This window comes from Protopterus annectens, chromosome 6.part0 (genome assembly GCF_019279795.1).
Source record: "Protopterus annectens isolate FY-2018-M chromosome 6.part0, PAN1.0, whole genome shotgun sequence".
Taxonomy (NCBI): domain Eukaryota; kingdom Metazoa; phylum Chordata; order Ceratodontiformes; family Protopteridae; genus Protopterus; species Protopterus annectens.
Window position 1 is genome coordinate 30,023,740 of NC_056737.1, and position 27,218 is coordinate 30,050,957.

The 27,218-nt window shown below is 40.0% G+C and overlaps 1 protein-coding gene across 2 annotated transcripts in view; it reads right to left on the reverse strand.

Annotated features, from left to right (window-relative positions):
- Positions 1 to 27,218, reverse strand: part of HEATR5A (HEAT repeat containing 5A) — a 2,570,019-nt gene that overhangs the window by 1,589,931 nt on the left and 952,870 nt on the right. The window lies entirely within an intron of this gene.

Below are 27,218 nucleotides of genomic sequence, written 5' to 3' on the forward strand. Positions count from 1 at the left end.
GAAATAGCCTTTCCCTCTGTCTCTGCAGAAAATGCCGCCAGTAGTTGTTCAAATTTTCTTAGAGATTCCATCCTGTTTAAGTAGAACCTTAGTTGTCTGTGTACATCCAATGAATGCAGAATCCGCTCACCCTTGTTCTGTGGATTTGGGAAGAAAGTTGGCAGATGAATGGTCTGATTAAGGGCCACACTAGATACCACCTTAGGCATAAAGGATGGATTGGTCCTGACAGCCATCCTGTCCGGGTAAGAAATAATGAAAGGCTCCACTGCCATAAGAGCCTGTAGCTCTGAAATCTTTCTAGCTGAAGTGACTGCTAAAAGAAAAACTGTTTTCCAAGAGAGAAATTTAGGTCCGCAGTAGCAGCTGGCTCAAAAGGAGGTAGAGTGAGTTTTTCCAAAACAAAATTGAGGTCCCATGCAGGAGTTGGTGCTCTCCTGGGAGGTCTTAATTTTTTGGCCCCTCTGAGATACTGCTTTAGCAGAGGATGAGAAAAGAGGGGAGGCTCTGTGTTGTAATGAGCTGAAAGGACAGAGGCATGGATTTTTATGGAAGAAAAAGATAGGTCCTTGTGAAGCATCTCAGTTAACTATTGCAGAATCTGAGGAATATTGGGCATTGCTGTGTTTATTCCTTGTACTTGGTTCCAGGCACAGAATATTTTCCATTTGTCAACATAAGATTTTCTAGTACTAGGCCTTCTAGCCTCCAAAATGACATCCATCACAGGTTTGCTGAGAGATGTAAAGGGTGAAATTAGTTGATTAGCCACGCTGCAAGATTCAAAGTTTGGAGCTGAGTGTGCAGAATTTGGTAGTTCTGCTGAGACAGTAGGAAAAGTGTCTGAGGCAGGTGCCACGGAGGAAGGTGCGACACATTGCGCAGGAGCGGGTACCAGTGTTGGCGAGGCCAGTCTGGAGCAATCAGAATCATTTTTGGTTTGTCCTGCCTGACTTTTAGTAGGACTTTGGAGAGCAAAGGCAGAGGGGGAAAGGCATAGACTGACAGGTTTTTCCAGCTGAAGGATAGAGCATCCACTTTCCAAACTTTTTTGTAATGAATTCTTGTGCAGAATTTGTCCAACAGATAGTTTTGGGGTGAAGCAAAAAGATCTATATCTGGGCTCCCCCATTTGCGTGTCAACATGCTGAAAATTTGTGGTTCCAGTTTTCATTTGTGTGGGTCCATAAGATTTCTGCTTAGTTCGTCTGCCAGAGTATTTTGCTTTCCTGGCAGGAATTGAGCTTGTAGATGTATTTGATAAGTCAAGGTCATGGTCCACAATGCAATGGCTAGTCTGCAAAGGGGGTAGGAATGTGCACCCCCCTGTTTGTTTATGTACCACATGACTGTGATGTTGTCTGTCATTATCAGTAGTTGTCCTGGATGAAGGTAGTCCTTGAAGGCTGTCAGAGCATTCTGTATAGCTAGCATCTCTTTCTGATTGATATGTAGGTGCATTTGATTTGGCCTCCATTTGCCCTGAATGCACCTCCCTGCCAGATGTGCCCCCAAGCATAGTCTGATGCATCTGTAGTCAGGGTTTGAGCGGCAGGGGGTGGGGTGAATAACAGTCCCTTTTTTTGGTGGCAGGCCTCTGCCCACCATAGGAATTCTAGTTGCAGGCAAGGTATGATAGGAATCATTGTTTCCATGCTGTGACAATGTTGACTCCATATGCTTTTTAGGTACCATTGAAGTTTCCTCATATGCAGTCTTGCATATGGAATTAGAAGAATGCAGGAGGCCATGAACCCCAAGGCCTGCAGAATTTGTCTTGCAGATAGCTGGGCTTTTGTGGCCACCTGTTTGAAGTAAATCATCAATTGAATTTGCTTTTCTGGCATAAGGTAAGTCATCTGGGCAGTTGTATTCAAGCTTGCACCCAGGAATGTAATTTTTTGAGAGGGTACCAGTTGTGATTTCTTTTCGTTTATGGTGTACCCTAGACAAGTTAGAACCCTTTTTACAAATGCCAGATGTCTTAGAAGAGTGTCCTTGTTTTCTGCCTGAATTAGACAGTCGTCCAGGTATGGATAAATTTGAATATGTCTTTGCCTGCAAAATGCAGTTACTGGTGCCAGGCACTTTGTGAAGACCCTGGGCACAGTAGATAAGCCAAAGGGCAGTGCAGAGAACTGGTAATGCAAGTAGCCTGCTTTGAAGCGGAGGTATCTTCTGCAAGATTCCCTGATTGGGATATGCAGGTAAGCCTACTTTAAGTCTAGAGTAACCAACCAGGCATCTTTGCCTAGCATAGGTAATAACTGTTGAAGAGTCAGCATCTTGAATTTTGGAATGTCCAGAAATGTATTTAGAATGGATAAGTCCAGAATTGGATGCCATGATTTGTCTTTTCTGGGTACCAGGAAAAGTCTTGAATAGAAACCTTGTCCCTTTTCTTTTTCTGGTACTGGTTGAATAGCCCCCATATTCATGAGGGACATAACTTGTTTCTGGGCCTCTGCCCACTGATTTGGAGGCAGATCTGGCCATCCGTTTGGGATTGGCAACGTGTGAAAATGAAATCTGTATAACTAGGATACTATATTTAAAACTCATTTGTCCTGGGTAATCAGTTGCCAGTTTCGTGCATGAAGTGCCAGTTTTCCCCCAAAGGGGCGGTCAAAAGATAAGTGCTTGGTGATTACAGTGGAAAGTCATTGAGACTGTTTACCATAGGGAGGTGCTTTGTTGCTTCCAGATTTGGTGGTGGAGGCACCCCACTGCTTTGTTCTAAAAGTTCCTTGCGACTGAAACCTGAAGCCTTTGGAGTATCTGGATTTGACCTGAGCAGCTCTCGTGGGTTCTGGAAAGGACCAGTTCTTAGTAGGCCAGTGTCTGCTAAATCTGGGTGGCTGCACTTGTAAGAAATCTTTCACAGTTTGCATAGATTTAGCTTTATCTTCCATCTTTTTCAAAACTTCTTCAGCCTTATTACCAAAGAGACTGTCCTGTTGTAAAGGAGCATCCAACAATTTTGCTTTAACATAGTCAGGCAGACTTTGCTCCTTGAGCCAAGCATGCCTTCTTATTACACATCCAGTTACAGCAGTCCTGCAAGAGGCCTCCAAGGAATCAAAACCACATTGCAAAGTATGTTTTCCAACTTGTTCAGCTGAATGTAATAAATCCTGCAATTCTTTATTTTCCACACAGTCAGAAATCAACATAATTTTCTGTTTAAGTAAACCCATGACATGCTGTTGATATTTAAGCATATGAAATTGACAGTTTAAAACCCTGATTGCCAAGGTTGCAGACATGTAAACCTTCTTATCCCATCTATCCAGCACCCTGGAATCTCTGTCAGAAGGGGTAGGATTTTTAGCAGTAGAGGCCTTATCGCCCTTGGAACCCTGAGGAATGGTTTCAGGGTAAGCAGTAGGGTATATGAAAAGGAATTTGTGGGAGTCAGGAACCCTTTATCTGTCTGGCTTACTAGGAGCCGGAGGCAGGGAATCAGGAGTCATACTGGATTCTGAGAAAACATCATCAACAATGTCTAGAACAGGAGGTACAGCCAAAGGCCTATGCTGAGGAAGAAGAAGAACATCCCTAAATCTCTTTTTAGATTCAGAGAAATCCTGACTCTCCCAGTGGAAGTGTTCCCTTAAAGTATGCAAAGTTTCTCCAAAAGAGAAATCCTCAGGGGGAGAAGCAGAAGGGATGGAGTCTTCTGCATCAGAATCCTCATAAGTGGGTATAGATAAATCCTGATCAGAAGAGGAATCAGAAGAAATAGAAACCTGATCTGAAGATTCATAGTCAGTGCCTTGCCTAGGCCTCTTAGCAGGAGGGGGATGGGTACCCCTGATCAAGGTAATTAAATCTTCAGCCATTTTGATCATTTGTTTTTTAGGCATTGGGGCCTGTACATGTGGCCCAAGCATTGGTTTTTTAGACATAGAAGTAGTTTTTGGCCTTAGTTTTGAAAATGGCGTCGGTTTAATATACAAATATTTAGGCTTGAAAACACCCTCAGAAGACAGTGCCTGCTCAGCGGCTCCGGACCCATCTAAGGTAGAGACATCCGCAGATTCAATACTTAAAGTATCTCATGGCATACTGGACTCCGAATGGGTCTCAGTAGAGGCCTGCGAATCAAAAGTAGCGGGTATCAGGGGCTGCGAAAGCACCTCACTGAGTACCAGTGAACTGGCTACTGGCTTAGGAGAAGCATCGTTGTCGGTTTTGGACCTCGACGGTCTGTCTCTGTCTTTATCTTTGCGTTTTTTAGGTATTTCGGTAGTCGGATTGTTAACTGACAACATTTCTGGATAGTTAAATCTTGAGCCAAAAAATTTAGAAGCAAAAATATACCGATGTTTAATCGTGCGTTGATTAAATTTAGCACAAAACCGACAGCAAGGCACGTTGTGGTCAGGGCCTAGGCAAGGAATACAGTACAAATGAAAATCCTTATGAGGTATTTGCTTCCCACAAGTAATGCAATTATTAACTTTTACTGACATCGGTAAGGAGTAAGAAAAAGTTTCCCCTATGGGGTACTTAGCTTTTAGTTGAAGACTTCGGTTCTGAAACTCGAAAACGAAAATTTCAGGAGTCGGCCGACCGGCACTTGTGAACTGCTTCTGCTTCGGGCACCGTGCGGCAAGAAAGACTGATGTAATGGCGTCGGCTGCATGTTTTATACCCCTGACGACCTGACGTCATGGAAGAAGGGACAGCAACTGATGCAGGACCCAAGACTTTGTTAATCAGGCCGACTGAGGGCAACCTGCCAGCAGATTACCCAAATGTAATGACTGCAACAGTGAAACATGAAGAACATCTGCTAGCCCAAAGGCATAATAAATTATTCAGATTGTGGCTTATTATAGCACAAAGTTGAATTCAGTGGCGGACAGCCTTCCCCATGCCACAGAATGTAACCATAATAACCAAGTTGGTTCTCATGACAGTAGCATTTTTTTGCAATTTCACATTCCATGCATATGCAGGAACCAACTAAAATTCAGTACATTTTTGAATGACTTTACTTAATAACCTTTCTTTGCAGATTGTTTGCCCACCTTGGCATCCAGCTTCACTCATTCATATGGTAAATGGGGGGAAAAAATGCACGACTGCCTTTTAATTACTAACCATTTTTTCCTCCTAGACCAAACCTACAAGAGATTGCATTACAGAATCCTGACCTGATTCTATTTGTTAATGGATTCTGCATCAGGAAAGAAAATGGACTACTTGCAGCAGCATTTTTCTGTCTGCGCTGAAAATAAGATTTTACTAACTGGACAGTTAGAGGGACAAATTTCAGCTTAAACTGCTGAATTAGTGGCTGCGGTAGTACTGAAGCCTGTAAACTAACTACCAAATCAATCTGTTACTATTTATCAGCCTCCTTGCTCCTACCCTCCTGTACTGCTTTACAACGCATATTGCACTGAATTTTCTTACAGTGCAGAAAAAAATGAGCTGCCTTGTTAAATCCTATTCAAGTTTCCTTTTTGTAGCCTTTGGAAATTGATAATGTATTTATTGCTGTGCAAAGAATTTTGTCTTTTCAGCTGACAACTCCAGAAAGGTAAGGTGGATCCGTGATAGCTGCTGTCACTCCCCAGACTTACCACTTCTACCTCAATTGGCATGGGCTTATCATTTGCCTTCCTATTTGGGGAAAAAAACAGTCTTGAAATAGCTTTTAACTGATTGGTATGCTCCTTACACTTCCAAAGTTATTCAGCACCTAGTAAGTACCTGTTATATTTGTTTGTCTTATAATATTTCTAAAACTGCACATGTCCCTGCACAGCATAAAAGGAAACCTTGGGGACCTTTTTGTTGTGTGCAGATAGATTTTTTAAAGTTACTTGTATGTGCTAGGTTTAAATATGTTTGGTATTAACAGACATTTTTTCTGTATGGGTTAAAGCATACCCATGTGTCAAGAACAATGCAATTACTGTTTCTAAGAAATTCTCTATAACTTTATTTTGTTGTACCATACTGCCTTCAGTCTTTTAAGAGGTTTCAAAACAGAATTAATGACATCTACAAACAGACCACTGTCATCAACCAATCAAAGTTAATACAGTAAAATACTTAGTTATTGAGACATTATTATATTTCACTGTATTGATTGCATGAACTTAGCATCTACAGGAACATAGTCATCGTTTTCTTTAAAAATAGAATTATAATTGTTCAACAGATTTGTAAACTTTTTGATTACTACTGTTCAGTGCCACTGCCAACATATATCCCAAGCTTCAGTAATTGTAAAGAAAATTAATTAGACCATAAAAATTAAGCTAGCTAAACTTACTGCTGAGACAAGATTTAAGTGACCAGATGCATTATTCTTATTTACCATTAAAAGTGCAACATGTGTACTTAAAAAGTTTTTCCCTCATGAATGCCAGCAACCTCCCTTCCAGCAAATTGTGATATGCAGGTAGCTGATAAACAATATTTAAAGAGTTATGTTTCTGTTTTGCAGTCTTATCATTTCCAGATATCTTCAGCACATCTATCCAAAAGTCATACACCACATTATTTCGTATATGTCACATCATTCTCCAGACAAAATTTCCTGGTTTTGCTTACAACAGTTCACTATAAGAGATCTACTACCTGGATTCATGCCTCCAGTATCAGAACTGTCCTGCCAAATGAGAGAGACCAACACATTTCCCTACAACCCAACAGCTGCTGACTTGTCAGTCAACAAACCTGCACCAGACTGAAAATTGGAGGGACCGAGAATGGAACCAACAATTCTGGAGGACATTTTTCCTATGAGACTGAGAATGGAACTGACAACTAAAGGAGAACATTTTCCCTGAATCACATGACCAAGGGCTGTTTATGAGGGACATGTTACAACATTTCATTTGGAACCTGTTTGGAAGACAACAGTAAGTCACTGATCACAAAACAGACTCATTTCTTAACCCGCATCAACTTCATATTTGCCTGATTGTTGCTGGATTTATTGCATTTTCTATTCTTTTTTGTGCCCCTGCATTTCTGGATCTCTGCTAAAATTGTAAGTACTGTTCAATTTCTTACTTAAGACAATTGCTTATAAACTGTGTCCAATTCCTGCAACCAAAACTGAAATAGGGACGGTATTTTCAGAAATTGTGCAACACAGAGACAGAATCTTCTTGACATAGTTACCACATTTAGTAAAATTGCTGCACTTACACATTCAGTAGTTGTCAAAGGTTATACGTGCTTTGCTAAAAATGGAACTGTAAAAGTTGGACATAGCAAATGTAATGTTACTGGAAAAATGTACAGTGGACCTGCAGTAAAAGACATGATTATGTATAAAGACTATTCATTTATGGCAATTATCTTATCCCTGGCTGCCAGCAAACTGGTCAGGGACTTCCATATGACATGCTTTGCCTAAAGATAAAAATCATAATGCATAATATACACAAACTGTAAACAATCCAGTTGGAAAAGCTGATGCTTCTTGGATTCACCACCATGATTTACAGCAAACAGCTATAACAGACTTTCTCACATGATGTAATTTCTGGAGCAGGTATATTACCTGCACGTGAGACTGTCAATCAAATTAATGTAAAAATTAGTGCTATGTGTGCTGCTGTGTTAAAAAATGTACCATTTACTAAATGTGCTAGTGATGGTTACCTAAAAATGAAGATGAAAAAAAAAACAATATTTAACGGAATTAGTAAAAGTATGATAACATTTTTGGCCTATGAAAGTTAGTTTTCCTGTGCTCTGGTCAAAACTGAATGCTGACAAGGTCATTTGAGCATTAAAAAAAAATCCAAGTTAGCAGACACTACAGAAGCTGATAGCTCACAGTGGTCATGGTTAATAGATTTATTTTCTTAATGGAAAGGAACTATTTTAAAGTTCATTATGTTTGTTTTTATCAGTTTTTGGAGCCTTATTATTGCTTTTAGTTAAACTGCTTATAACAAAACTTATCTCTGCAAGAAAAGTCTCAAATGCAACACTTGTATGTTAAAGTTCTACTAAAAGAAAAAGAAAGTTTGTGTCAGGAATATGAATTGATATTTAAAGATTTTGGGAAAATGTATTTGCAAAGAATGAAAATGTTTAAAAAGTGATGCTTTCACAGCATCAAAGGGGGCTGTGAAGGAATAAGCAAGTAAATAAATAAATAAGAAAGTTAAACACTTGGTGTAGAACGAACTGAGCATGTCAGAAGAAAGAGTATGTGGTCAGTAACTTTTAACCACGTCAGCAGATTATTTTAAGTAGTAAACAATACATATTATGGTCTGAGCATGTTTATGTATTTTGATGAAACTGCTGGATAGCAGGCTATGTGAACAGATAAAAATGTATCAGCTTGTGTCCTTAAGACTGCATTCCTGAAGCTTGTCATTAGAACATTTCATTGTGTTGTAGCATTACTAATGCTGAGTTGGGAAAAGGATGTTTTAACTAACCTATTTTTAGGACATTGATGTATTTCATTTTAGATATTTAGTACTGTTCGAATGAATAACTACATTTACAGATCTTGGTAGTAAACAACTTTTTATTGGATACTGGCACTGGTATAATAGATAACACTTGTTATTTCACTTGTATTTTCTTATAAAAATACCTGGATATGTTTGTTCGAGGAGACATTACTAACTCTGGTTCTGTCTCCCGCATGTGTGATTTCTAATAAATGTTGAAACTCTCTCAAGGCTGTTTACTTATTTAATTGTTGTTGTATCTTTCGGCTTTTCCCGGTTAGGGGTCGCCACAGCGGAACTCCGGTCCGCTAATGATTGGCAGTAGATTTTTACGTACTGAGTTGCCAGCCCTAACGTACAACCTTCAATGAAGGTACGCTCATTCACGCATGCCTCCCCACAGAAGATGCTTTAGCTGAGAATCGAACAGGACAACGTCTTACTGTGAGGCGATACCACCACCGCAGCACATTGTTTACTTAATTTTTAAATTTCCTTAACAGTTTGCTTTCTTTTCTATTAATGTATGTTTGCCTATATCTTAAGTAATAATTTAAAAAGGTGTTTAAACAATCAAAAAATAAAATATATAACATGCAATGGTATTCTACATGCACTTAATATAACTCACAATGTATTGCGTTAAGCACTGTCAAACAGTTTCTCAGTATCACAAAGATTGTGCAATCTAATCTGCTTTGTACTATCTCACATACTATTTCTTTGATTAGAAACAGCATTTCACCGATTTTAGTTTTAACTCCATAAATTCTTTCTCATACAACTTTTTTTGCAATACTAGGAAACCTACACTGTGTGATATTCATGATAACTTTAGAAACAACATTCACTAAAGTTAACAGCATCCAGTTTTGTAAATCTTTATCAGTTCTCTTCCAAATAAATTTTACTATACCTTCTGTGTCCATTTACACATCCTGCTCTAAACCATTCATTTAGAATCTGCAAAACGTACTTCCTCTGCATCAACTGCATATCTTTTTAGAACTATTACCACATCCCATCTATCCATGAACAGTACAAACCTTCCCTTTATTTACACATCTATTCAACTCCTTCAGTGAAATAGCCTTAACAGACTTCCAGTATGGTGAGACCTGACTCGTTAGCACTCTTACAACCTGAAAAAGACTGTTTTGTCAAAGCTTTGGAGACCAGGCCAGATACAGTGTATACAGACTTGGACTTTTCAGTGCAGATGAGAATGAAGCGGGCACGGTTGATGTCCTTACATTCACTGCTGCAGTATTCTTAATATAAGGGATTCCCTGTCATGTATGCCCAATGTCTGGCCAGTCTACCAGAGAATATTGTTGCTTTAAGGTATGCACAAATTGCTAACATTCATAATATCGAACGTACCGGAACTCAAAGTGCTTTTTCGGAAACTTGGTTAAAACCCTCCACCAAGGACGAAGAGATCATCCCTCCTGGGTATAATATCCACAGGCTAGACAGGGGCAACAAAAAGGGGGGGGGCATAGCCGTTATGTACAGGAACACGATGAATGTCACAATGTTTTCAATACAACCTCCCAAAACCTCTAATATTGAACTAATGGCTCTAAAGCTCTGCCTTAACACCCAAAAATCAATAAATCTTATTGTTATGTATATTCCACCAGGAAAGAACACTGAAAAATTAGAACAAACTCTTAGCTGGCTAACAACAAATTACCCTCAAGAAACCATAGTACTTGGGGATTTTAATATTGACTGGTCTCACTGCATGGCAAAAAGTAACCCCCTTCCAATCAATCTACATGGCTTCTCCCAAAACATCGCATCTCCAACTAGAATAGGAAATGCTCAACAAAAAGAAAGCACCATTGACTGGATACTAACCAATAAGGATCCAATAAACTATACATCTGGAACCCTTCCTAACGACCTTAGCGACCACCTAATCACCTATATTATCAAACACAGAAGCCCTACAACTAGCCCCCCTCTATATAGATCTGTAAGAAATAAGAAGAAATTTAACGAACAACATTTTCTTGCTGAACTCAAATCCTGTCACTGGTCGAGCCTCAAAACCCTACCCCTACAGGAGAGTGTTACATACTTCAACAATACTTTCCTCAGCATACTAGACCGTCACGCCCCCATTCGGAAAATTAGAACTAAAGAACGTATAGCACCTTGGCTAACCAGGGAGACTAAAACTAAAATTAAACTCCGTGACCAGGCCTGGGACCAGTGGAGAGCTACCAAAACTCCTCTGGACCGCATTAAATTCCAACAACTCAGAAACTCGACTAAAACAGCCATCGTCCAAGACAAAAAACAGTATTACTGCCAACTCCAGGTCAAACACCAGAATAACCCAAAAAAGTTCTGGGCTGGATTTAATAACCTCCTCCATCCTGGCAAATCTACCACCCCCACCCCGGAGAAACTCATAGGGAAAAATCCTGTAGAAATTGCCAACGCCTTTAACTCCTTTTTCACGGATACCATACAGTCCCTAGCTGCCCAGATTACTAACACCTCCTCTCCACCCAATTACGCTTGTGACTCAACTCCACCCTCCTTTAAACTCGAACCTGTTCCTACCCAGTACATCCGCTCCCTCTTAAAAAAACTAAGACCAACCACCTTAGCGGCAGATCACCTTCCAGCGGAATACCTTCAGATAGCGTCAGACGTTATCTCCTATCCCGTATCTATCTTGATCAATAGATCCATAAAAGAATCCATAATCCCATCTATTTGGAAAATCTCATACATCATCCCTCTCCACAAAGGTGGTTCCTCCACGGAAACTTCCAACTACAGACCGATAGCAATCCTGTCCCCACTAGCTAAAATCATGGAGAGGTGCGTTCACAGACAACTTATGAACTACCTTACCCTCAACTGTCTCCTGTCTAATTCCCAACACAGGTTTCACCCCCATCACAGTACCACCACTGCTCTCATCTCCTTTACTGACTCAATTAATAATAACCGCAACAATAAACTCATTTCCTCTGCTCTCTTTCTGGACCTATCGAAAGCTTTCGACATGGTCAACCACCAACTACTGCTCCAAACACTGGAAGGCTTTCATCTAGACAACCTAGCCCTAAATTGGTTTAAAGCCTACCTCACTGGTAGGCAACAGGCTGTACAATGGCAAAACAGGCTATCTAGCCTACTACCTAATACCATTGGCGTCCCCCAGGGCTCTATACTAGGTCCCCTCCTATTCTCAGTCTTCATCAACAATCTTCACCTAGTTATACCCGAAGCCACCTGCATTCAATATGCAGATGACTCCACCCTGATCTGCTCTGACATCTCTCTCTCACAACTACAAATAAAGACCCAGAACTGTTTCACGAAAATCGAAAACTGGTTCACTGAACTGAAACTACTACTAAATCCTGCAAAAACCAAGATGCTACTATTTTTCCCCTCAGCAGCTACTCCCCTAGTTAATGAACCTCTATCTCCTAATAGTCTCTCATTCCATGTAAAATCCACCAACGGGACCATCATAGACCCTGTTCCCAACACTAAACTATTAGGAGTAACAATCGACCACAAGCTGAAATTTGACACTCACATTAGCAATACCATCAGGACAGTTAATAAAAAACTTGGGTCAATGTATCGTATTAGGAATTTCTTGACCCCTCACACCAAACTTACCATTGCTCGAACTCATCTTCTCTCTACCCTCATGTACGCTTCCCCTATCCTATCTTTCCTCAATAAGCATGAACTCAACATGCTCTCCGTCGCCTATAATCACATAGCAAGATTTATAACTGGAACCCCATACTGCACCCATCATTGCCTTAACCTAAAGAAACTTGGCTGGCTTGAACTGCCCAATCTTCTCAAATTCACTCAACTTACGGAAGTATTTAAAATAATTAACCAGCCTGACAGAGTCCCTGCTCTGGCCAAAGTATTTCCACCCTATTCAAACCTGAATTTCCTCCGTTCAGCGCATAGTGTTCAAATTAAAACCAGCATATCCAAGAACTCTGGCGGGGATGCCATCTATGCCAACTCCATAGGGAAAACCTGGAACGCACTTCCCAACAATTTAAGATGTATAACCTCGCTTAACGTATTCAAAACTAACCTCAGCCAATTCCTGAAATCACACTGGTTATGTCCTTGCCCTAAACCAGACTAAACCTAGCCAACAACCACTTCACTAGACTCTTTAATCCATGGTAGACTAGTTGACTATCATCCCCTCATCTAGTATCTCCTCCCCACCTCACCTCCTCCGTGAAGGAATCGTGAATTACTCACTAGTGGTCATTGATGTACTCATTTATATCTATGTTAAAAAATGTTTTTTGTTCTCTACCTGTTTTCATCTCCTCAGAATATTATGTATGTTTTTTACTTTCTTAGCATATTGTAGTGGAGCTTTTCTCCCCGGGCCTCTGCTGAAAATGGACATGTATCCAGCTAGACCAGCCCGGTCAACAAATGTAAAATAAAATAAATAAATAAAAATAAATTTTTCTGAGATTGCGGTACAGTGAAGAATGGGATATTTGCCCTTTCCTCACTGTACTGGGATATCAGAGTTGGAATATATATTTAAGCAGGGGGTGTGGGAGGCACAGCCCCCTCAACAATAGGAAGTTCGAAGCCCGGTACGTTCGATATTATGAGCGTTCGCAATTTCTGTAATTCGCTCATACGATATAGACCCTATCAGCACAGAGGGAGGAACAAGATCTTATCTTTGCTGGTTTGCACTTCTGGTATGGGATCTTGCTGTCAAGTATCAAATGGCTCTTCAGGCAGTGTATATCCCTTCTGGTCAGAACATTGTGGCAGACACTCTGAGCAGGTCCTTAACTCAGTCCCAGGAATGGACGGTTCACAGGGATGTGTTTCTGGACATTATCCACCAGTGGCGTACTCCTCAAGTGGATCTTTTTGCTTCTCCTCTGAACAGACAACTTCCTGTGTTTTGTGCCAGAGTCCGAGGTCTTCTGGCATGGAAGTTGGACACACATTCATTTTCTTGGAAGGGGATGTTTCTTTATACATTCCCTTCCTTCCTCTCATTCTGAAAGTCCTGTTCAAAATTAAATAGGATGCTCCCAAAATCTTGTTGGTGAATCCCTTTTGGCTGCAGCATCACTGGTTCCCTCTACATCTGCATCTAGCCAGGGGCAATCATCACAAGTTACCTCACAGGGTGGCTCGACTCACACAAGACAAGGGATCTCTCATCTATCCCCACCTGTCCACACTTCAACTGACACTGTGGGTATTAGGATTTTGATTCGTCATAGACACTTTTTTTTCTGAGGAGGTGCTGCAAGTCCTGCAGGAGACCAGGAAACCTACTACTAGGAAATCCTACTTATCCAAATGGAAGAGGTTTTCTATTTAGTGTCTCTCTTGTAATCTGGACACACTTACTGTAGATATTCCTTTGGTTCTCTCTTATTTGTGTGAGTTGCTCAATGCTGGTTTGGCCTATTCTTCTATTAAGGTCCACTTATCTGCTATCTCTGCTTGTCTGCCCTTTTCTTCTCCTTTAGCTTCTAGATTTGAGGTGAAAGAATTTCTTAAAGGCACCCTTAATATTAGACCTCCCAAGAAGCCTGTTCTTCCTCCTCCTTGGAATCTTAATTTTGTTTTGGAAAAGTTGACTCAGGCACATTTTGAGCCTGCTGCTTTGGCTTCCTTGCAACATTGCTCCTGGAAGACTGTTCTTTTGTTAACTCTTACTTCTGCCAGATGGGTGTCTCATTTGAGGGCCCTTATGGGTTTTCCTCCTTTTTTGATCTTTTATGAGGACAAGGCTGCGGTGGGGCAGTGGTTAGCATTGTCACCTCACAGCAAGAGATTCTCCGGTTCAATTCTCAGCTGGAGCGCCTTCTGTGTGGAGTCTGCATGTCCTCCCTGCGGTCGAGTGACATTTAAAGACATGCAGGTAGGTGCGTGCGTGAATGGGTGTGCCTTCTTTGAAGGTTGGGTGTCGGGCTGGCACCTTGGCACCGTAAAAATCCACTGCCAATCATTAGCAGACCGGAGTTCCGCTGTGGTGACCCCTAACCAAGAAAAGACGAAAGACATTAGTATGAGGACAAGTCATAAGGGCACTAACCTTTTTTTATGTCTAAGATGATTAATGAGCTATCACTTAATCAGTCTATTACTCTACCTATTTTTTCCTCATTTCTACAATATGACAGTGATAGGGTGCTGCATACTTTGGTTGTGCATAGGCAACTCAGGGTTTATTTGGATAAGGCTAAGGCTATTAGAAAATCTGATCAGTTATTTGTTTCTTTTCATACTAGATCTTTGGGACTTGCTGTATCCAAACAAAGCATTTCTTCTTGGATTGCTACGGATATTTCCCTTTGTTATACTTTTTATAGCAAGAACAACTGAAATAAATTGCAAAAATGTGTATAGCATTACTAAACAACTAAAATAAAACAAAAATGAATAGCTGCCAAACTTCATCACAGTTCACAGACAAATCCCTCCATTAAAAACTGTTATTTGAAAACATAAAAAGATTAAGCTCTTTCGTCTATACAACGTGGACTTCTTCAGTATCTAAATCTATAAACCAGCATTTAAATTCAATCAAGACATTAATTAAAGAAAATTACATAGCTAATTGACTGTTCCATTTCTTAAAGAATCAGACCACCCCATATAAACAGGAAAGGAGGAGAAAATGAAAAAAATATATGTTACACAAACACAGAAATTGTAAACCCTGTTATATGTGAATTATAAAAACTAATTAAAATCAGCCTTAAAATATATTATTTAAAACACATTAAATTCACCAGAAAAAAAGCAATCCCTCCATTTAACAATTTGCTAAAATTTCTTCACATATAAGAATACCATGAATACTACAAGAAATAAATATAAAAAATTAATATAATAACATATATTTTTTCATTTTCGCTGCCTTTCCTGTTTATATGGGTGGTCTGGTTCTTTAAGAAATGGAACAATCAATTAGCTGTGTAATGTTCTTTACTGTCTTGATGATTGTATTTAAATGCTGTTTCTGTGACTATGGATTTAGATTCTAAAGAAGCCCATGTTGTATGGACGAAAGCGCTTAATCTTTTTATATTTCTGAATTAACATTTTTAACGGAGGGATTTGTCTGTGTAATGTGGTGAAGTTTGGTAGCAAGCGTTTCTTTTTTTGTTTTACTTTTTTTTTCTTCAGTTAAGGCTGATTCTACTATAGCTGTGCCTTCTTCTGGTGTTTTTTTCAAGGGCTTAGATACTAATTCTATTCCTGAAGCGGTTACCTGGACGTCTGTGCATAACGTTTACCATGTGCTACAAATTGGATGGTATCTCTAGAGCTAGGGCTGGTTTTGCTAGTGCCATTCTTCATGGCTTTTTAGGGGATTCTTCTACTCCTTCCCCCTCCCATGTTTTCTCTTGGGCTTTGGCACTCTCACACATGTTAAGAATACTTCAGCAATGAATGTAAGGACATAATACAGTTGTGCAAAATCATACCCTAATGGTAGATGCGAGAGATGTCCTTGCCTTCACTGTTGCAGTATTTGCTCCCTCCTTCCATCCCCTACTCCTTTGCATTCCTGGATGTACAGATTACCTCTTGGGTTCCTTGGACTGGTGTGCCTACTGGGGTAATCAGTTCCAGTTATAGAAGGCCTGAATGTCACCTTTATGGCCTACTCGACACGAGAAGCACTTGAGTGAGGTTTGTCGTACCTTAAAGCAACAGTAGTCTTTGGTAGACTGGCCAAATATCGGCCTTCCATGGCAGGGAATCTCAGCTGTTAAAAATACTGTGTTAGTGAAGGCAAGGATGTATACCGTTATGGCAAGATTTTACACAACTGAAGCCAAAGCCATGTTAGAGTGGGCCTTGACCCTGCCTGGAATAGATTTGCAAGGGTGAGTATAACAAAAGGTAACAGCCTTTAACAACCATTTGGAAATAGTCTATTTTGACATAGGTTGTCCCTTCTTCTCACCTTCACAAGAAATTAATAACTGATCTGAGGATCTGAAAGACTTGTTTCTGTCAAGATAGTACCCGAGTTGTCTGTGGACATCCAAGGTATGAAGTGTCCTTTCTCTGTCATTTTTAGGTTTAGGAAAGAAATGTGGAGATGCAACTCTGATGCCCTTCTTGCAGAGGTCAGAGTAATCAGTAAAACTGTTTTCCAAGTTAAGACCCTCAAGTCAGCCAGATTAGTAGGTTTAAATGGAGCAAGGTTAGCTTCTATAACACAAAATTCAATTCCCAAGGAGGAGTCACAGATTTTCTAGGAGTCATCTTATTCAAAATCCCTTTCAAGAACATTTTGAGATGAGATTGCCTTGAAAGAGTAGGATCTGTGGGCAGACATGCTAAAATGCCAAGCAAATGAACCTGGATAGAGGAATACGAAAGGCCGTAGGAAAGTAACTCACATAAATATTGTAAAACTAGAAAACAACTAACCTGGGTGCTGGTTATGTTGCTGGCACCAACTAGTAAACCTTTTCTATTTGCTAGTATATGACTTTCTAGTAGCAGGCTTTCTTGTCTTCATTACTGCCTGCTGCACATCCTCAGCAAACAGGTGCATAAAATGATTTAAGACCCTATCAACCAGGCAGTCAACTGAAGATGACTGATGTTGAGGTGTATCAAACACCCCCATTCTTGTCTGAATAGATCCAGTCTATAAGGAAGCTTGTGGCAATTGTTTTCCAAAAGAATGGAGAACTATGGTTGTCTGAGCCAGAATGGAATCACCACAAATATCTTGTGGGTGCTCCTTCTGAATCTTCAGAAGTTCCCTTGATATAAATGATAAGGCTGGAAAAGCATACAGGGACATTCCTGCCCAAAGAAAAGTAAAGTAACCTGTCTTCCCTTCTTGCATAGAGTCCAGGAACAGAATCTTGCCAGTTTATTGTTCAAAGAGGAGGCAAAGAGGTCTACTTGAGCAACTCTCCAGAGACAGATCATATCTTGGAAGACCCCCTGATCTAGTTTCCATTTGTGAGGGTCTGTCCTGGTCCTGCTAAGCTTGTCTGCCACACAGCTTTGCTCTGACCCAATATAGGATGCATGCAGCATGAGATTGTGCTGTGAAACTATATCCCAAGCTAATATGGTAGTCTGCAAAGGGGGTATGACCTGGTTTCCCCTTATTTGCTGATGTACCACATGACTGTGATATTGCCTGTAACCACATGAAGATGTCCCAGGGGCCACAGATAGTTCAAAGAGTTGAGTGCCTTGATTAGGGGAAGCATCTCCTTGATATTTATGAGCTTGCATCTGTTCTTTCATCCCATCTGAAACTGGTCCTCAAGCAAAGTCTGAAGTGTCTATAAAACCTGTATTTAAGGATATCTGTTGTCTCCACCAAAATAGTTCTCTTCTAACAAACCCTAGCACTGGGATTGGAACAGATAAAGGATGTTTATCCTTGGACTAAAGGTATTTCAGATACCACTGTATTTTTCCTCACGTGGAATTTTGCCGGGGGTATCATGAGAATCACAGATGCCATGAGATCCAGAATCTTGAGGTATTCCTTTGCAGTGATCGAAGTCTGAGTGGAAAACCTTAGAAACAGATCTAAATAAAGATCCATTTTTTTTCCTGTGGAAGAAAAGCTCTTTGAACTGAAGTGTCTACTTCACATCCCAAAAACACAATCCTGTGTGAGAGAGTCAAAAAGGACTTCTGAACGTTCTCCTGAAATCCCAGCTTGCGTATCTCTCACATAAGAGACAGATTAATATTTTTCAAAGTGTCACTAATGAAAGATAAGCAAGTAGTCTAAATATGGAAAAATGTGGACACCCTGTATCCTGCAATGAGCTATAACTGGAAACACACACTTCATGAACACTCTTGGTGAAGTGGATAGTCCAAAGGGTAAGGCAGAGAACTGAAAATGTGATCCAGACATACAAAACCTTAAGAAAAGGCTGAAGTCTAGATAAACAGGGATGTGATAAGCATCTTGTATGTCTAGTGTTATCAGGAAACATGAAAAAGGAAGAAGAGGTTGCAAAGTGACATCAAAGAAAAGAAAAGGCATCTGTCTTCTAGGCCTTTTTGCAGAGAGTCCTGGAACAGATTCTTGCCACTTGACTGTTCAGAGAGGAGGCAGAGAGGTCTACTTGAGGAACTCCCCTGGGGGGATAAAGGGACAGATATACAGGCTGTGTAGTGACATCATTCTGAATTTGGGCACTATCTCAAGCAGGTTTAGTAAAGAAAGATCCTGAACTGGTCTCCACGCATTTTCTTTCTTTGGCAATAATACCATCTATGAATAAAAACCCTTCCCCACCTGGAAAGGAGGAACAGGTTCTATCATTCCTTGGAACAGCATGTGATGAAGAACAGGTGAAACAAGAGAGTCTGATCTAGAGGATGAGGAATGACTCCTGGAAAGGAGGAATTTTCTCTCACTGCCATTTGTAACCTTGATGAATGATTTTCAAAACCTGCTGGTCTGACACCATCTGTTGTCAAACAGAAAAATGAAGATCCAGCCTTTCTGGAAGAAAAAAGGGGCCAGGATGGGAGGGGGTGACGAGGTCTTTTGAACAGTCATTCAGACTTGTAAGTCAGTCTTTGGAAGGTTCAAGACTTCTTTTGCAATTCTCCTAGCTATTTCTTCTTAAAACATTCTTAAAATATCTGCTTACCTGAGTTTTGCTGAGACAGTTTATTCTATTTTTTTGTCAAAATTGGATGAGAAAAAAGAAAATCCCTAAAACAATTTGGAAAAGGAGGGCTGTACAATCTTAAAGATTCTTTGGATCAGCTTGCCCCTTTCTTCACACTTTTTGATCACCTCTGCAGCAAGGGGCCAAACACTAAATCTCTATTCAATAGAGAATTTAAAATCACAGTTTTAACATCATCCTAAGGTTTAGAGGATGCAGCCATACAAACTTCCTTAAAAATAGTACCCAGCAAGACAACACACCTTAGCTCCTCCAGCAAAACACCTTTCCAATACAAAATCAGACTTGGAAACCCAGTTACTGAAGTCACTTCAATAATAAATTAACTCATAATGCCACATTTAATTCAAAATGTTTTAGTGATTTTGCCTGTTAACCAAAGGCATCATCAGAGAACACATGTTCAAATAATACACACATTTAAAAAGGGTTTCAAATTAAATGCTAACCATTCAAAATAAAGGCACCAATAACAAGACATAATTAATAAAAATACTGCTTCAATTTTCAATATATAAAATACGTTCATTTAAAAAAAATCATACATTTATAAAACAACCCATACAAAAAAGGAGACAAAAAATGACTAGCTAGTAATTCAAATTTAATTTAATTTTTCAGTCCTGTCCTTGAGAATACAGTTTAGGGATAACAAATCATTTAATTCTGTTTTTTTCACTGCATCTAGATGTAGCTGCCAATGTAGCTCTTTAAGTTCAAATAATAATTCACAATCCCCCCCCATTTGTCAAGTGCACTCTATCTATAACAAAGAATAAAAATCTTTTAAAGTTAGCACATTCCAAACTGTGTTTATACAATGCATTGCTAATGTTACATTTTTTAATATCATACATGTGCTCATATATTTGCTCTTTGAGCATTCTGGTGGTTTTGCCAATGTAAAATGCAGGATAAGAAATGCATGTCTCAAGGTATACTACCATTTTTGCTGTACAGTTACATATACCCAGACAACAATTCTTTTTTCAAAACTGTCAACCATAACGTAAGGACTGTTGTTTATATATCTGCAGTACTTACAAAAGCCACATTTCATCATTTTTGACTTAATCTTACCTTTGTTAGTGTCCTTATTTCTTTCAAAAATATTTTTTAGGTTGTCTCCTCTACTATTTGTAATCTTGGGATATGGAACTAAAACTCCTTTTAATTGATAAGAAAAAAAACAGTGTCCCAAGTATCTTTTAATATCCTTTTGAGTGCTGGTGCTTGATGTTTATATTCAATCACAGTACCCATCCTGTTTGTATTGCTGTTTTCAGAATGTACTTCATTGCTCTGTGTATTTATGTTGTTGTTTAGAATCGGTGCATAGTTGTCTTTTCTACCCCTAAGTATCTCTAATTTGATTGACTCTACAAGTGCAATTGGGTAGTTTCTATAAGTGAACATCTTAATTTGTCTAATCAATCTGAAATGTCTCATCCACCGATACCAATCTTGATATGTACACTATTTGGCCTTTAACTGTCTTTTCTGGAAATGAGGCTGATTGCTATTATAATGAAGCAAAGAATTAGAATATGTCTCCTTCCTATAGATGTTTAAAACATTTTTTCTGACCATAATCTTTAGAAATGGTAATATCTAAATAATTTATTGAATCTATACCAACAAAACAAGTAAATTTTAGGAAAAAAAAAAAACTTCAGAAAACTATTGGAGGTATTTAATTCCTATAAAAACACAACAACAGAAATGTTATCAGTCCACAATATTAAAATGTCATCCAAAAATCTAAAGTACCTAAATGCTTTCTTAAAGTATAGTGGACAAAACACTTTATGTTCCCATTCTGGAAGTACCAAGTTGGCATAGGTTGGGGCACATCTTGCTCCCACAGCAACCCCTGTCACTTGATGGTAAAATTCACCATAAAAAAAAAAACATAGTTGTTTTTTAATACTACTTCCAGAAACTCTAAAATGATTGAGGTCTCAACTGTATTAAAATAATCATCTTTTAATAAAATATAATGGAAATATTCTAACCTTATGTCGTGTGGAATAACAGAGAATAAATTCATCGTATCAATAGTAATTAAAGTAACCTCTTCATCAAAAGGGGTGGAATTTAACATTTGCAACAACTGCCATGAATCACGAAAGATGTCTAATTCTTTTTCACTAAACGTTTGGAATGCACATCCACATACATAGCCAATGGTTCAAGTTTTCGATCTACGAGCTGAAATTATTGGTCTAAGGGGGCAGGATTATACTGATCTTTATGCACTTTTGCTATTCTAAAAATCGAATGAACTACTGTTTTTTTTCTACTTAACATAATTCAGAACCTCATTGGACATAAAACCTTGGAATACAAGATCACTGAGAAAGTGAAATCTATTTTAGCATATGCTATGTTGATCTTATTTCTAGAAACCTGTCTGTAGGTCATTGCGTCATTAAGCAGGTCCAACATCTTATTAGCATATATGAAAAAACCTGTAATTACTGCTCTCCTTCCCTTATTTGGTTTCATCACTTGAATGTCTTTGATGTCTTTGATTTGAGCCAACAATTCTCTTCCATCTAGAGATACACTGTCAATGTGTTTTGTTTTACTTTTCAGTAACCATCTGCCACTACCTTCACAAAGTCTCTCAAAGACGGACACCATATGGTTGTTTGGGGGCATAAATGTAGTTTTCCTTTTCAAAGCAAAAGGTGTATAACTCGGGGGGGATTACCAGAAAACAATGTCACGTTGCACTGTCTTGTGTATAATTTAAGATGCACCAACAAATCAACTATATCTTGATTAAATGAGGGAATACATTTAAATCCCTTTTTAAACAGAAATGCTTGCTTAGCTTCAAGACACCAATAAATATAGTTAACTTTAAAACCATCTTTATCAATAATTTATCATGCAGAATCTTTAGATAAAACACAAATATCTGAAAACATCCCGTTTAATTTACTTTTGTTTCTATCCTTCTTCATATATCTCTATTATTTTTGGGAATTAAACTGCTGATTCGCAAAAGGGGGGGGGGTGCTAAGAAGCACAAGTCTATTAGATGGTCTTCTTTCGTTACTTGTAACTTCACCAGTAAGATTATCTAAGTTATCAAATCATCCTATTTCACTAGGAACAAAAGGGCTGTCATTAAGTTCATGCTCAATCTCACATTCTCTCTCTGCAAAAGTACTGAACACTTCATTATTAATGACAGCCTTCAGTTTGGAATAAGCACTACTGTCATATTCCTGCTTATCCCTAAATAACTTTTATTGCTTTCTCATTTTGTTGTTTTTACCACGTTGTCAACAAGGTTAAACATTTTAAGATATCCTTTTTTATATGATTGAAAGGATAGATCAGTTTCAGTACTGGTGTTAAGTTGTAGCACTTCAGTCTCTAAAAACTGAATTTTCTGCTTATCAGCAACAAGCAGTTTAACTAGCTCAATACATGTCCAATCAAACAGTTCATTCAATTTATGGTGTAATGATGAATTTATATTAAGCCCAACTGGATACTTCCAAAATCTTAACACCATTGGTACTCTTTTAACTTTAACACACTCAGCCACATAGATGTTATCTGGCTCAAAGTTCCTATATTTGATTAAATTCTGTTCAAGCAATCTAATTTGCAAGATTAGCGTACCTTTAGCTAAAGGTTCCTATATCTTGAATTTCAGATTTGTAAGCCAAGCCTTAATATTGAATTGCACAACCATCTCAAAAGGATCAGGTGTAAAGAAACATTTTGTGTTGAACAGATTGGATTGCTAAAAGATGTAGTATGTACTAAAAAGAAGTTATGTCCTTACCATAACGTTCCATCTGTGGTGTCAGTCGTCATTCATTCTTGAGAGATGGGTTCAGTTCCGACCTCTTGGAACCGACTCAGCCATTATACAGCTCTTGCCAGACGAAAACTCTCCAGCTAAGGCTCTACCTACAATGCCCCTCTCTCCATTACCTCAGATCGAGTTTGCAGCCTAGAACAGAAAAGACAGAAGCCTTGTCTAAGGTATAACCCTATAACCTCACAGAACAAGGTCCGATCCTCCAGAAATCTCTTGGAGGGGGCAGGAGGGTGAGATGTCAAGAATGAATAAAGAGCGACAACACAGATGGAACATTATGGTAAGGACAAAACTTCTTTACCTGGTGTTGTCAATCTTCATTCATTCTTGATAGATGGGACAAAGTCCCCAGCTACTTTACATCCTGGGCAGCTCCTAAAGAAGGATATTCCTGAGTACCATAGAGCCAAAGGATGCTCTTCCCCTGGAGACATCTAATTTGTAATGAGTGACAAAGGTATGAGGAGTAGCCCATGTTGCAGCTGTGCATATTTTTCTTCCATAGAGGTCTTGGAATGAAAGACAGCTGAAGTGGAAACAGATCTGGTGGAATGTGCTCTAACCGGAGCAGGTAATTTGAGTTTATTCTGATTATAGACAAATGTGACACAATCTCTAAGCCATCTTCAGAAGATAACTTTAGATACCGGTTTACCCAATCCGGGTCCTGAAAAGGATGCAAATAACTGATTCGATTTTCTAGTAGGTTTTGTTCTGTCCAGGTAAAAATTTAATTGTTTGTGGACGTCTAGCAAATGTAAACAATATTCACCTTTGTTTGAAAAATATGGAAAGAAGACTGGCAAGTCTATAGACTGGTTAATATTAGATTCTGATACCACTTTGGGGAGGAAGGATGGGTTAGTTCTTAGCAGCACTCTCTCCTTGTGAAATATGATGTACGGATGCTTTACACAAAAAGCTTGTAATTCGGAAATTCTCCTGGCAGACGTGATACCACCAGGAAGAGGGTTTTCCAAGATAAAAATTTGAGGTCGCAAATAGCTGCTGGCTCAAAGGCTGTCGAACTAGGCATTGTAAAACTAAAGTCAAATCCCATGGCACTATAGGGTCGTTAAATGGGGGCTTTAGCTGTAAAAAGTGCCTTTAAAGGAAAATTTTGCATAAACGATGAGACATCATGGGATGATCATTAAATCCGTTATGAAAATTGGAAACAACTAATTGAAACTTAATTGTGGAAGTAGAGGCTCCCGATTCAAATAAGGATGCTAAAAATTCCAGGACCTTCTCAACTGATGATGAAAAGGGGTCTATGTTGTTTGTACAGGCCCAAACTGAAAATCTTTTCTATTTGCTAAGGTAAAGTTTCCTAGTGGATGGTTTATGGGAAGTCAGAAGAATCTTTTGTACTGGAGAGGGTAAATTATTCTGCCTGGCAATTACTGGAATTGAAGATACCAAGCAGTCAGCTTGAGATTTTGGACATTGGGCTCTGCCAAGCCCTGTGGATGAGACAGCAGGTCCGAAGCAGAGTCCAGAATCCAAAGGCGGTGAACTAGATGAGGCCAAAGAAAGGGTAACCAGACTTGATGAGCCCAATAAGGTGCAATGAGAATTACTTTGCTTCTCAACTTTTGGGCTTTCCTCAAAAACTGGGGAATAAGTGGAGTAGGGGGGAAAGGCATAAAGTAGTCCTGGGGCCCAATCAAGGAGAAGTGCGTCTCTCAGGGACTCCCCATAAGGGGGAATTAGGGCAAAGTAGCTTCTGCATTTGTTGCTTATCGGCGAGGAGAACAGATCGCAGCAAGGCTGGCCCCAGCAACAAAAGATCTTCATTGCTATGTTGTGGTTGAGAGACCACTTGTGAGGCAGAAGGATGCATCTGCTCAATTTGTCTGCAGTCATGTTGGAGGTTCCCCAGGATATGCATTATCAGAAAGCGGTTGGAAGCGATAACCCACTGGCAAACCCTGAGGGCTTCCCGACATAGTGGATAGGATCTGGTTCCCCCCTCCTTGTTGATGTACCAGACTACCAACATGTTGCCTGATTGGATTGCAACTGTCCGTGAAGGAAGGACAGACTGGAACAATTGCAATGCTAAAAGCACTGCCCTCAATTCTAGCACATTGATATGCAAATTGGCCTCTTGCAGGGACCATGTGCCTTGGACTGTCCTTCCCAGATAATGCCCCCCCCCCACCCTATCTGGGAGGCGGTCACTATGGCTTTGGGCAGAGAGGGAGAAAAGGCGTGACCCCATAGATTTTCTTGTGACTTCATCCACCAGGATAAATCCTTTTTGCAGCGATTTGTTATCAGGATTGGATGTGACATGGGGTGAGTTAAATCGACCACTGAGACGCCAACAGCCATTGAAGCAGCCTCATGTGGTATCTTGCTAGGGGTACTAAGGTTATAGTCGCTGCCATGGTTCCCAAAGTTTGAAGTACCAGGCGAGCAGGAACTTTGTTTTGGGAAATGACTGCTTGAACTTACGACCTTCACTTTATCAGCCTGTGGAGGAGGAGAGAGGCTACACAAGAAACTGTATTTATGCTTGCTCCTATGAACTCTAGGTCTTGTGTAGGAGACAACTGTCACTTTTCCTTGTTGAGTGACATGTCTGGTGTCTTGGCGAGATGCAGCACGAAGTCTGTGGCATAAAGCAGTAGATGCCTGTAGGGGGCAGTGAGGAGCCAGTCATGAAGGTATGGAAACACTCAGAATCCTCGTAGTCTCAAGTGAGCTGTTACCACGGTCATGCATTTGATGAACACCCTGGGGGCTCTGGTGAGACTGAAGGGCAGTGTTCAGAATTGGCAATGACTGGCTTCTAGGTGGAAGTGGAGGTATCTTCTGGAGCATTTGTCCATCTTTATGTGGTAATACACATCTTAAAGATCTATAGAGCACATCCAATCGTTCTTCTCCAGAAAAGAAAGAATAGGCTGAACCATGACCATCCGGAATTTCGTTTGTTATACAAATTTGTTCAGTAGGTTGAGATCTAGAATTGGTCTCCAGTCCCCTGTCTTTTTTGGCACTAAAAAAAATTTCCAGTAAAATCTGGATCCTATTTGGTCTGGTGGGACTTCTTGGATGACTCTTTTTTACAGCAGCTTTTGAATTTCTATTGCTGCTAGATCCCGCTTACTGGGTGGAACATTGGGGATTTGCTTTTGGAACTTTGATAAGAGACTGAAGGGAATGTGGTAACCTCTGGTGATAATTTTCTGCACCCAAGTATCTGAAGTTATCATGAGCCAGGCTGTTTGGTGCAGTGTAAATCTTCCCCCAACTGCTTCCAGAGGTAAGCAATTGGGCTTCCATTCAGGAGCACTGGCAGGGTTGTCCGGAAAAGGAATCTCTGGAGCCCTGATTAGGCAGCTCCCCTCTGCCATGGTGAGGGCGTCTTCCAGTGGAGTTCCCCCCTCTGTCCCATGGAGGTACTCACCACGTGTGTCACGAAAAGGCCCTTGGGATTTCCTGAACCGCATTTTCCCACTCTTCTGATTTCTATAATAGGATCACTGAGGAGTGGAAAAACGAACCCCCAGAGTATAAATGGTCTTTCAGTCCTTTTCACACCTGGCTACTGTGTCTCTAACCTTAGGACCGAACAAAGAGGAACCATCAACAAGAGCGTTGATGAAGGAAGACTTGATAGACTTCATGAAGTCACACAAGTGCACCCAGGCATGGTGCTTTATGGCAATGCCTAGACCTTCTGCCCTAGTCATTCCTTCTGCCACATGAGCAATGAGCCACTTGGAACAGTTCAAGACAGACTCCAGGGTGGCAAGCTGCGATACAGCCTTCTCCTGTACTCCGTCAGACACAGCTCCTGTAAGGGTATCTGAAAACTCAGTTATCAGATCCCTTTGGAGTCTAGTAAAATGTGCCAAGAAATTCAAGGACCTAATAGCGAAGGTCGATGATGCAAAAACCTGCTTCCCAAACTTAGCCACTGACCTAGACTCTCTGTTCGGAGGATGGATAGTAGAACTCTCCTCAGCGAGTACCTTTCTGGTGGCAGCCGCCACCACCATGGCATTAACTGCTAGACCCTTTGTCCAATGAGGCTGATCTTCTGGGGCTGTCAAAATTTTATCTGGTTTCTGGGGAATGGGCTCTATGGAATCAGAGGCCTTTCACACCCATTGAATAATCAGCTTAATAAGATCATCAGTGGGTGGGGTCACCCAGGAAGCAGACAGTCGGGCACAAAAAGCTTGCAAG